At 46.5% G+C, this 12,288-nt stretch overlaps 1 protein-coding gene and 1 non-coding gene across 19 annotated transcripts in view; one reads left to right on the forward strand and one right to left on the reverse strand.

Annotated features, from left to right (window-relative positions):
- KCNMA1 (potassium calcium-activated channel subfamily M alpha 1) overlaps positions 1–12,288 on the reverse strand; it is a 773,076-nt gene that overhangs the window by 564,386 nt on the left and 196,402 nt on the right. The gene's annotated exons all lie outside the window — the stretch shown is intronic.
- On the forward strand, positions 5,415–5,486 carry TRNAC-ACA (transfer RNA cysteine (anticodon ACA)). The gene has a single exon. It is a non-coding gene; the product is annotated as a tRNA-Cys (tRNA).

The raw sequence follows: 12,288 nt of genomic DNA on the forward strand, positions 1-12,288 counted from the left end.
GTTCAAGCATCCATCATCCCTTCCAATTAAGAATCCTGAGGTCAGAAACCTGGCTTATTAATTTTCATATCTATAGAATATATATAGGGGCACATACCTGGTGGCTCAGAAAGTAAATAATCTGCCTACACTGTGGCTGACCCAGATTTGATCCTCAGGTCAGGAAGATCCCCTGGAGAAGGGAATGGCAACCCATTCCAGTAGTCTTGCCTAAGAAATCCCACAGACAGAGCAGTCTTGCTACAGTCCATGGGATTGCAAAGAGTTGGACATGACTGAGCAACTAACATTTTCACTTTCACAGAATATATATATATTCTGTAAAATATATATTATACATTCTTTAAAATATATTCTATAAAATATATTGATTATAAATTCTTGTATCTATAGAATATAAATACATATTCTAGACAAATACATACCTACATCTGTAAATATCAATATAGAACAAGAATATGTATATTCTTATTAATTACTACATCTATAAAAACTTATATTCTAAATAAAGATAAATATATCTCTACATCTAGCACTGAGCCTAATGGATATGTAGTGCGTGCAGCAAGCAATCAATGCTCATTGACAAGTCAGGGTCTAAGAGGATGCAGGCCCGTTGTGTAGAAGGCCATCACGAAGCACCCAGGGTCCACCATGAAGGCGGTGAGTATCACAGAAAGCTTCTGCACCTCCAATCACGCATTTCCCTCTACCCACACCTTCTCTCCCCAGACTGCTAGGCTTCATAATTAATAATAAAGTACCTGCTTTTGCTCCAGTGCCCCATCCATCCTCCCAGAGAAGGCAATGGCACCCCACTCCAGTACTCTTGCCTGGAAAATCCCATGGGCCGAGGAGCCTGGTGGGCTGCAGTCCATGGGGTCGCTAAGAATCGGACACGACTGAGTGATTTCACTTTCACTTTTCACTTTCATGCATTGGTGAAGGAAATGGCAACCCACTCCAGTGTTCTTGCCTGGAGAATCCCAGGGACAGGGGAGCCTGGTGGGCTGCCGTCTATGGGGTCACACAGAGTCGGACACGACTGAAGGGGCTTAGCAGCCCATCCATCCTCCACACTAAGCCAGAGAGATCTCGCAAAGTTGACATCACTTCTATCATCCCTGTGCTTAAACTCTTCCATGACTCCCCACTGCTCTCAGGGTCAAGTTCAGCTTCCTCAGCATGGCCTTCAGGGATGTTCTTGGATGTCTGGGTTTTGCCTTATATCTGATCCACATATGAAACCATTCTCACCCTCACCTTCCTTATTCTCCAGCCATACTGGACTTTCTTCCCTTCCTTCCATGAGTGGGTCTCCTTTATGACTCATGGATTTGCATGTACCATTCCCTGAAACAACCTTCTCCACCCAGTCATATTCTAGACTTCCCACTCAGACATGAGCTCTCTCTCCAGCAAGCCTTCCCTAATGGCCCCTCCACCTCCACTGAGTGAGGAAAGCTCTTTAATCACGTGGCGCTTTCACTCCTTCTCCAGAACATTCAAGGCATCCACAAATACTTGCTCACAGCCTCTGTGCTTCCACAGAGCAGGAGCTGGACACTGTAAAGGGTCAGCTGGCGAATGTTTTAGGCTCTGGACCTATGGGTGCTCAGTCTTGTCTGACTCTCTGCTACCCCGTGGACTGTAGCCCGCCAGGCTCCTCTATCCATGGGATTTCACAGGCAAGAATACTGGAGTGGGTTGCCATTTCTTTCTCCAGGGGTCTTCCCAACTCAGGGATTGAACCCATGTCTCCTGCATCTTCTGCATTGGCAAGTGGATTCTTTACCACTAGCACCACCTGGGAAGCTCTATTTTAGGCTCTGCAGGAGCCTAAAATCTCTTTGGCAACTAATCAACTCTGTCATCACAGAACAAAAGTGGTCAGAAATAAAACACAGACAAACAAGAGTGCCTGTGTTCCAATCACATTTTATTTATGGACACTGAAATTTGAATTTCATAGAATTTTCACATTTCATAAAATATCCTTTATTAAAATTTTTTTCAGCTCAAAAAAAAAAAATGTAAAAACCTTTCTGAGCTAGTAGGCCATTAAAAAAAACAGACGGCAGGGCAGGCTTGGCCCACAGCCTGCAGTCTGCCAGCTCCAGCACAAGTTCTCAGTTCCATGGAGAGAGAAACTATGTCTTCACTGCTCTATTCCCCCAACACAGGGCCTGGTTCTTAGAAGATGATTCATAAAAAGTTTGCTGAATGGCTTCATATGTGGACGGGAGCAGTGTTTCCCAGTGCGTACTCTACAGAATGCCAATCCAATGGGATACTCCGTACAGAAGGACTTCTTTTATCAATGAAATTTGAAAATGCTACTGTTTCCTTTCCTGGAAATTTTCAATGTTCAGTGCATAAAGCATATCAAAAGCTCAGAGCTAGTCACAGAACTTGTTTGACTTAGACCATAGAACTATACAATGGCTCATACCAAAACAAAATCAACACTGCCGCAGCAAAACATACATTTCAGATTTTGAGGCTGGTTCACCTATATGATGGCATCACTGATGCGGGGAGTTTGAGTAGGCTCGGGAGTTGGTGATGAACAGGGAAGCCTGGCACGCTGCAGTCTATGGGGTCACAAAGAGTTGGACATGACTGAGCAACTGAACTGGACTGAAGTACTATATTTAACAAACTCTTCTAGCTTCTAGTCTCCACCATCACCCCCTTCCACATACATTATCCAATCCTTGAGAACAGGAACTGTGCCTTATTCATCTTTGTATTCTACCAGGGATGTACAATAGTGTTTCATATACAATAAATACCCAATAAATATTATATAAAGTAAATAGTTTACTATCTAAGAAAAAATTTAAAAAAAAATATTTTTTGACATAAATCATTCTTTTTAGAGAATCTTTTTTTTTTTTTTTTTTAATTTATGGCTGTGCTAGGTCTTCATTGCTGCACATGGGCTTTCTCTAGTTGAGGCAAGTGGGGGCTACTCTCTAGTTCTGGTGTGCGGGCCTCTCATGCAGAGAGCATGAGAGAGGTTTCTCTCACTGCAGAGAGCACAGGCTCTAGGCTCATGGGCTTAGTAGCTGCAGCTTGCTGGCTTAGTTGCTTCACAGCACATGGGATCTTCCAGGACCAGGGATCAAACCCACATTTCCTGCATGGGCAGCCAGATTCTCAACCACTGAACCACCAGGGAAGTCCCAACACAGTCCATTTTTAAAGTATTTATTGAATGTGTTACAATATCAATTGTTTTGGTTTTTTGACCCCAAGGCATGTGGGATCTTAGCTTCCCAACCAGGGGCCAAATCCACACCCCCTGCACTACAAGGCAAAGTCTTAACCACTGGACCACTAGGAAGTTCCAAACTATTAATATCTACTTTAACCCAAAACATCTTCCAGCATTAACAGGCAGCCCCATCTGAAAGCACTGCAGTAAGAACAAAAGACAAAAACATACAAGAATAACCCTTGAACTGTAGCATCAGAACCACCCAACAGAGGTGGCTGAGCCCCACCCTAGAGTTTCTGGTTCAGTTGGCAGAAAGTGAAGAGGAACTCAAAAGCCTCTTGATGAAAGTGAAAGTGGAGAGTGAAAAAGTTGGCTTAAAGCTCAACATTCAGAAAACGAAGATCATGGCATCCGGTCCCATCACTTCATGGGAAATAGATGGGGAAACAGTGGAAACAGTGTCAGACTTTATTTTCGGGGCTCCAAAATCACTGCAGATGGTGACTGCAGCCATGAAATTAAAAGACGCTTACTCCTTGGAAGAAAAGTTATGACCAACCTAGATAGCATATTCAAAAGCAGAGACATTACTTTGCCAACAAAGGTTCGTCTAGTCAAGGCTATGGTTTTTCCTGTGGTCATGTATGGATGTGAGAGTTGGACTGTGAAGAAGGCTGAGCGCTGAAGAAGTGCTTTTGAACTGCAGTGTTGGAGAAGACTCTTGAGAGTCCCTTGGACTGTAGGGAGATCTAACCAGTCCATTTTGAAGGAGATCAGCCCTGGGATTTCTTTGGAAGGAATGATGCTGAAGCTGAAACTCCAGTACTTTGGCCACCTCATGCGAAGAGTTGACTCATTGGAAAAGACTCTGATGCTGGGAGGGATTGGGGGCAGGAGGAGCAGGGGATGACAGATGATGAGATGGCTGGATGGCATCACCAACTCGATGGACGTGGGTCTGGGTGAACTCCGGGAGTTGGTGATGGACAGGGAGGCCTGGTGTGCTGCAATTCATGGGGTCAAAAAGAGTCAGATACGACTGAGTGACTGAACTGAACTGAAGTCTGGGGTGGGGCCTAAGAACTGACATTTCTCACAAGTTCTCAGCTGATGTAGATGCTGCTAGTCTGGAGAACCCATCTAGGGAAACACAGATCTGGAAAAAAGGACATTCAGAGCTTAAGTCCTCTACCTGCAGTTTTCTCCTCCTTCCAGGAACCTGATTCCCAGGAGAACCCCAGCTTGTTCACTTCTTCACACTGGCAGGAGAAAGCCTGATCCATCTCTTCAGTGTTCAGGCAAGGCGTCTATACATAATGGGTTGCACTGCATTCCCCTCCAAATATGTTTATGTCTAAACCCCAGAACCTGTGACCATGACTTTATTTGGAAATAAGGTCTTTGGAGATGTAACCAAGTGAGTCATTAATTCAATATCATGTGCGTCCTTATGAAGGAGGAGAGAGTAAAACAGGGAGGAGGAGGCCCTAAGAAGACAGAGACACAGGAAGAAGCCCACCCGAGGATAGAGGCAGAGACTGGCGTGTTGCAGCAGCAAGCCAGGGAATGCAAAGGATGGATGACCACCCTGGAAGCTAGAGAGAGAGGACAGAGCCTCCTCTACAGGTTTCAGGAACACAGACCTGCAAATCCTTGATTCTGAACTTCTGGTTTCCAGAACTATGAAAAAGTTAATTTCTATTTATTTCAGTCATCCAGTTTATAGCACTTTTTCCTCTAAGCATGGTATTTCTCACTATTACAGATACCGCCCCACACACACACACAGAAAACTCAGGTGAAGCTCCGGCCAAGCCCTAACCTTGGTGAGGGTCCATGTGAACTTCAAGGGAATGATGGGCCTCTGTTCACTGATCCTTTTGTCATCTCTGCATCACTGCTAGCAAGGCAGTAGTTTGAGCTGGGGTCTCTCTCTGGAAATTAGATTATCTAATTAGTATGATGTTTTGTTGGATTCCTGCCCCAGGGCTGGTTTTGGCCAAAAGTATGTGATTGTTTTCTAGCCTAAAAAATAAAAAAGAGTCAATGAATAAATTAAGGAGACTTGGCTTTGCCCATACTTGCTCAACTGGTCCCGTTTCTCACTGGAAGACACTCACAAAAGGCTTCTCACTAACAAATAGTTTCTTCTCCAGATCTGAGCTAGAAATGACTTCTCTAATTGAGGGCTTCCCTGGTGGCTCAGATGGTAAAGCATCTGCCTACAATGTAGGAGACCCAGGTTTGATCCCTGGCTTGGGAAGATCCCCGGAGAAGGAAATGGCAACCCACTCCAGTACTCTTGCCTGGAAAAACCCAGGGACAGAGGAGCCTGGCGGGCTACAGTCCATGGGGTCCCAAAGAGTTGGACATGACTAAGCGACTTCACTTTCACTTTCAGTCGACACAGAAACATCCAAGCAACAGATATTTTCACAGTCTGAGCACCTTGGTTTTAGTCACAAATTATACCCCTCTTGTTTTTGAAAAATAAGGGGTATAATTTTTATTCTGAAAAGAGGCAGACACTGTTGTGTGCCCGATACCCTAGGACGGCGCCAAGAAGGGAATGTGGACACAGCATGTCACTGTTGATGAAGAGAAAGGGGATGCCAGGGGGTAGGGACTCTGTATTCTCAAGATCAGAGACCACAGAATAAAAATGAGAACCAATCAAATGCGTTCCTTGCCTCTCCAGTCCACGCTAACCCAGGGCTGCCTGCTCACAGAGTCAGTGTGAACTTGGAAACCTTCAGATATTTTACAGGTAGGTCAAAGCCTGTAAAGCCTAGTTCTGCTGCAGCAGGTCAGATTTTCAGGATGCTGTCCCCCACCCCAAGGCCCTTGAAAAATAAGAGAGGGGTCTGATTCTTTGAGATGAGCACAGTCCCTCCCCTCCCAAAACCTGGGAGTTAAGTGTTCCCTCCCTCATCCCTTCCAAGGCCAGCATCTCATTTCAAACGTCCAGTCAACCCATGAACAGCACGTTAGTCTCTGTCCGGGAGGGTGGACTTTTGGAACATCAACCTCTCAGCCTCTGACTTAGGAGCTGAGAATCAATCTAGTCAGAGGAGTGGCAGCTGCCACAGAGGACACACCGTCCCGGCTTTGCAGACCTGCCTCCTCTTTCGTTTGCTTTGCTTATAATCTAAACTTGCCGCACAAACTGCAGCAGGTTACTTAACCCTTCAAAAACTCAAGTTCCTGAGCTGTAAGATAAAAATGATAAGAAATGCTTGGCAAGGGGGGTTGTAATCCTTCTCATCCTCACAACTAGTACGAATATCTCCCGTTCTGCAGATGAGGACCAGGGGCACAGAGAAGTCAAGACACTTGCCCATGGTCACACAGCCAGTAAGCAGCCAAGCGGAGCCCAGACAGGCTGTCAGTGGGCATGTGCTCTCATCACAGGGATCTTCTGTATCTCCATAAGGGGTTAGAACTGAAGGCCCATGTTCATTTATTCATTCAACAATTTACCTTTGCAACACTCACAGAAGGAAAGCTCACAGGAGGTTCTTAGACGATAAAAACGGCCTCTACTTCCAGGGTGTAAGAATTAATAAGAATGTATATTAATAATATATCAACATATATTTATTAATAATACATATTAATTAATAATATATATCCTTCTTATGTGTTTATATATTTTATATTATTCTAAGTCGCTCAGTTATGTCAGACTCTTTGAGACTCCATGGACTGCAGCCCACCAGGCTTCTCTGTCCATGGAATTTTCCATGCAAGAATACTGAAGTGGGATGCCACAAATATATATTTATATATATTTAGACTATATATTCTATAGTTATAGATATAGATCTATATCCAGCACTGTGTCTAGTGAATATGCAGTAGGCGTGCAACAAGCAATCAAAGCTCATTAATAAGTCAGGGATCAAAAGGATGAGGGCCCGGCACCCTGGTGGGGCAGGCGGGCTGCCCTCCAGCTTTGCCCAGGTGGCAGGACTTCTGCTGAGACCATAACTGATATCCTGGGTTCCCTGGAGCTGAGCCAGATAACTAAGCACCCTAATGATTCCAGCCCTTCTCGGGGACCTTCCTCCAAAGGCAGGAGAGCCTTTAAAAATGCATGGGTTTCTGCTGGGCCATGCTTCCTGTTTGGAAGTCTCTTCAGTCCAGCACTTCAAAGAGGAACTGCATCTGTCATGGGCTCCCAGCCCAAGCGGGGCCTTGCATTTCAGACTGAGAGAGGATGAGCCAGGTGTGGGGAACAGCAGGCTGCTGATACCTCTCAGACCCCAGCACAGCCCCCAGCAAGGCTGTCTGGGGGCTCCAGCAGCTGTGAGCGCCATCAGGAAGCCAGCTCTCCCTGTGGCTCCGTGAGTCACCCCTCAGGGAGGGCTGGGGCATTCCACAGAGCCAGCTTCAAAACCCTCCTTCTGCCCAGTGGAGAGAACAGTACCCTTTTCTCTGGGCCAGGAAAGGACCAAACCAGCCACATCTTCAAAGAAAGCAGAGGCGGCAGGCCAAGGACAGGATGCGCCCTCTGGTTCAAAAGCACAGGTCTCAGAACCAGACCCACCAGGGGCTGGGGCCTGGCTTGGCCCCTCTTTAAGCAAGCCACATCACCATCTGAGAAATGGACATAAGAAGCCCCACTTCCCTGGACAGAAGGACATACATGGGAGACTCTGCACAGTGTCTAGAATATTTTTATGATGAGAAAACAGTAGTTATGGATGACCACGATGGGAAGATGATGGAGTCGGTGATGGAGAGGGAAGCCTGGCGCACTGCAGTCCATGGGGTCACAAAGAGTCAGACACGGCTGAGCAACTAAACTGAATGATGGGAAGAAGAATATTAGAAAAATAATCATCCAGGCCTGCTCTAAGCCTTGGTAAAGCTTCCTGTTAGGCACTCAGTTAAAGCTCATATGCTCACCTTTATGTAACGAGTGTCAGCTACTCAGTCATGTCCAACTCTTTGCAACCCCACGGACTGTAGCCCGCCAGGCTCCTCTGTCCGTGGGATTGTCCAGGCAAGAATACTGGAGTGGGTTGCCATTCCCTTCTCCAGGGGATCTTCCCAAGCCAGGGATCAAACCTGAGTCTCCCACATTGCAGGCAGATTCTTTACTATCTGAGCCACCAGATATAATAAACACACACATACATATATGGTGGCCCTGGGCCAGGCATTGTTCTGAGCATTCTGTAAACACTAACTCAATCCTCATAATAACTTCACACAGTGTGTATCGTTCTTACGCCCATTTTACAGATGAGAAAACTAAGGCACAGAGAGATTAGGTGACCTACCCAAAGCTGTGAACTGTAAGAGATAGAGTTGAGCTAGGATTTAAACCTAGGCCGGCTGCCCTGGAGTTCATGCTCTTAACCACAGCTACTTTGCACTGCTCCATCATTATTCTTGTAGACACTGCCTATTACATCCCCTCACCTTGCTGGGTAGAGCTGTTCTCTCGCACTGGAAAGGAAGAACTCAAGGTCAGCAGGGACCTCCTCTCTAACATCACGAAGCCCCCAAAACACCAACAAATCCCAGTTCAGAGTGGGCTCTCAGCCAAACCTTACTGACTGACCTGCCAAGACCTGCTGTGTCCTTTTTCCCCTTCAACCCACCCACCAAGCAGAGATTCAAAGAGCACACACAGCGTGCCTGTCTCTGTAGCTGGCGGCCTGCCCAACTCCCCTCCTGGGTGGCGCTTTCAAATTTGTAACCTTCACCCGCAGTAAGAAATTTATTCTCCATCGTGACTCATACACATCTAGTATATAAGTAACTGCAACAAAGGGCTCATGGAACAACATCTAACCTTATTACACGGGATGTACTTTCATATACTTTTTTTTTTTTTTTTGCATTGGTTGTGACCCACTAAATTGATTTTATGATCCACTTATGGGTTGTAGCCATGGCCTGAAAAATTCCTCTTAGGTTATTTCAGTTCTAACAGGTGAACATGTAATTTCTGAGCACACAACAATCCTTCCTGAAGCTGGAAAGCCCTGCCTACTGCATGTAAGCAGCATGGTGCTGTCACACTCTGGGTGGTCACTCTGACCCTCCCCAGAGCCCTGAGCCTGGCTGGAGCACTGAGGTTGTGGAGACTGGGTACGAGCTAGGAGCTAAGGACCTGAATTCAAATCAGCACTCGTGGGAGGCACAGAATTAAGAGCATGGCTTCAGAGTGTGCTGGAAAAATGAGTTGAGGCCTGGTTACAACTTGGGTGGTTCTTAACCTCCCATAAGCATCAGTTGGCTCACCTGGAAATGGAGGTTGTTAATGTCCGCTGCAGAAGGTGGCTGAAAGGGTAGCTGGGAGAGCGGATAGAGGGTGGCTGGGTGGAGGGTTGGCAGCGGGCTGGGTGGGTGGATGACAGGGTGGGTGACTGAGTGGGTGAATAGGTGGGGAGCTGGGAGGGTTAGCTGAGACACAGAAAGCACTCAGCAAAGCGCCAGAACCTGTAACACCGAATGGGGGCTGACTGTGGTGGCGGGAGATCTGTGCTGCCCCCGACACCTGACCCAAAACCTTACGACGCCTTCCGTCCCCTTCTCCGTGTCTTGTAGTTGCAGACTCTGCAGCCTTCAGAAGAAACAGCAGCACTTCCCTAGCACAAGGTTAACACTCAATAAAAGTCTGAACCAATTAAGCAAGAGGCTGGGACTTATTCATCCAATAAGTCACCCATCACTGAGTGTTTTTTTGAAAAAGGTGTTTTCTACAACCCACTCCAGGGCCAGTGGCCAGTAAAATTTGTTGCATTAATTTCACTCATTTGACATCTCTGGACACAGGACAATGCACCCCACCACCTAGGATGGAAGAGAGGGGACAGATTCCACCATGGCTTCCTCAAGACGATTGTAAGTTACCACTGGTGACAGAGCTGGCCTCGCTAAGCCTGCTGATCCTTGCCTACACAGCCTTCCCAGGGAGAAACAAGTGTCTTGGTAAATGGCTCATGCCCCTGAAGATAACGAGGCACCCTGTGATGAGAAGAAGCACAGGATTGATGGGGTAGGAGGCAGGCAGGAAGTGTATTTCCACCTTGAGTTGGACTGCTCATGTGGCCCGGTGGTGGCAGGGACTCCTTAGAGGATGTGTGCCTCTGAAGCCCAGAAAAGGAAGAGATACTACCAACAGTCTACCTTGAGCCACAACCGGCTGATCTCCCTGAAGTTGTACAGGGAAGCATTCACTTCTGTGAAAGGCTAATTAGTCAAGACGGCACCATGCTTCAGACACAATTGCACTGGTCCCATTTGGGTCTCTATGGGTCAGCTGTGATGAAATTTCCATTACCTATTGTGTTTTGGTTACTGGAGGACAATGTGTGTTTGGAAAAGTGGGTGTGGTCAAGAGGAACCACAAAAAGCCAGAATATCTTGAGTATCTGTAAAACCCATTTCTGATTTTAAAACTTCACAAAGATGATGAATCTCTGTGAGCTGAAGAGTCTTCTTGGAATCTCAGCACTGTCTGTGGGAACGGCTCCTGGCAGGCAGTGTGGGCTTTGAAATTCAAGTCTCTCCGGCAACAGAGCAGAGTGAGCTCCCCCAACTTGGCCACTGAGAGTGGAAATAAGACCCAGGAAAGGGAGACTTTGTGTTCTGCTCACCTGGCCACCAGCCCTCATGCTCCCAGAGATGCAGACCACGGTTATGGATATACGGGTACATGGCTTGTGAGCCAGGAATGTTCAAGTATCAACAAGGATAAAGCAGAATGACCTCATCTCTCCTGCCTTCCAGAGAGCAATGACGTGAAAGGGCCAGACATCACCCTGGGTAAACAGGTGCACCAAGTTATGGGGTGTCACCAAAAGGCCCACTCCCCCAAAAGTTAGAGCTGGGAGGGGGAAGGCTACTTTAGGGACCATCTCACCCAGGGTTTCTCAACCTCGGCACTAATGATATTTTAGCAAGATAAACTTGATGTGGGCATCTGTCCTGTACGTCTTGGAATGTTTAACAGCATCTCTGGCCTTCAGCACTCTTCTGCTCTCCTAGGTTGTGACAATTAAAATGTCTCCAAACATTGCCAAAAGTCCCCTAGGGGGCAAAAATCATCATAGATTGAGGACCACTTATCTAGACTAGTGGTTCCCAAAGTAGATGCGAAGGAACATCAGTTAGTAGGCTCCTCTACAACCCAAGTATTCCACGATCAAGTAAGTTTGTGAATCACTGCCCACAGTACCCCACCGCAGTAATTTACTGTATTATTGGATTGGCCAAAAGGCGCATTCAGTCTTTTCCATAACATCTTATGGAAAACAAAGCTCTTTTTGGCCAACCTCTTAGTGTCATTATATTAAGGACCCTGAAAAGTACCACAGTAAGTAGAAACTTGTTTAATAACTTTAACTGTTTTGTGATCTTTCCCAAATAAGATGCTTTTATTATTGGTTTATATCTTTCAGAGCTAAAGAATATCTTGTAAGATTTTTATATGTACATGTGTATGCAGGCACAATACACCAGGCAACCTTTCTCCCACTGACTAGATGAAGGGAAGCCAGAAGCCAGTCTTGTTCCTAAGTCCCATTAACAGATGTGGGGCAGAGCTACGCCTAGCAGCCTGGAGCCCTGAATCCCAGTCCACCTCCTTCTGCACAAACGGTTTGGACGCTATCCACAACAGAAGTCCATCTTCTCACAACCATGCCACAATATGGTTCTACCAACACCACTGAGAACATCCACCTGGGGAGCTCAAGCTAGTGAATGTCAGCACAGTACTCCCCGGAGAACAAACCAAGCAGGCACTTGCTGCAGGTGAAGTCGAGGAGGACCTCACGAAGGTGATGGCCATGACCATGGAGGATACAGGCAGGAGCTCAACATCACATCCACACGTGCCTCCCCAGCCCATCCAAGTGCAATCCCCACCAGACACTTAACCTAACTCATCTCTGTCTTAATACAGTGCACCTTCATATTGGGGCCGGCTCAGAGTGGGCTTTGATAAAGTCTGGAGTATGCTAACCAACAAAGGTCAAGGGCTGAACCACTGACATGCCTTGATTACAGTTCACAGGTCACCACTCCTCTCTGCCCTCTTCACA

The sequence above is a fragment of the Bos javanicus genome, chromosome 28, assembly GCF_032452875.1.
Source record: "Bos javanicus breed banteng chromosome 28, ARS-OSU_banteng_1.0, whole genome shotgun sequence".
In the NCBI taxonomy this organism is placed as follows: Eukaryota; Metazoa; Chordata; class Mammalia; order Artiodactyla; family Bovidae; genus Bos; species Bos javanicus.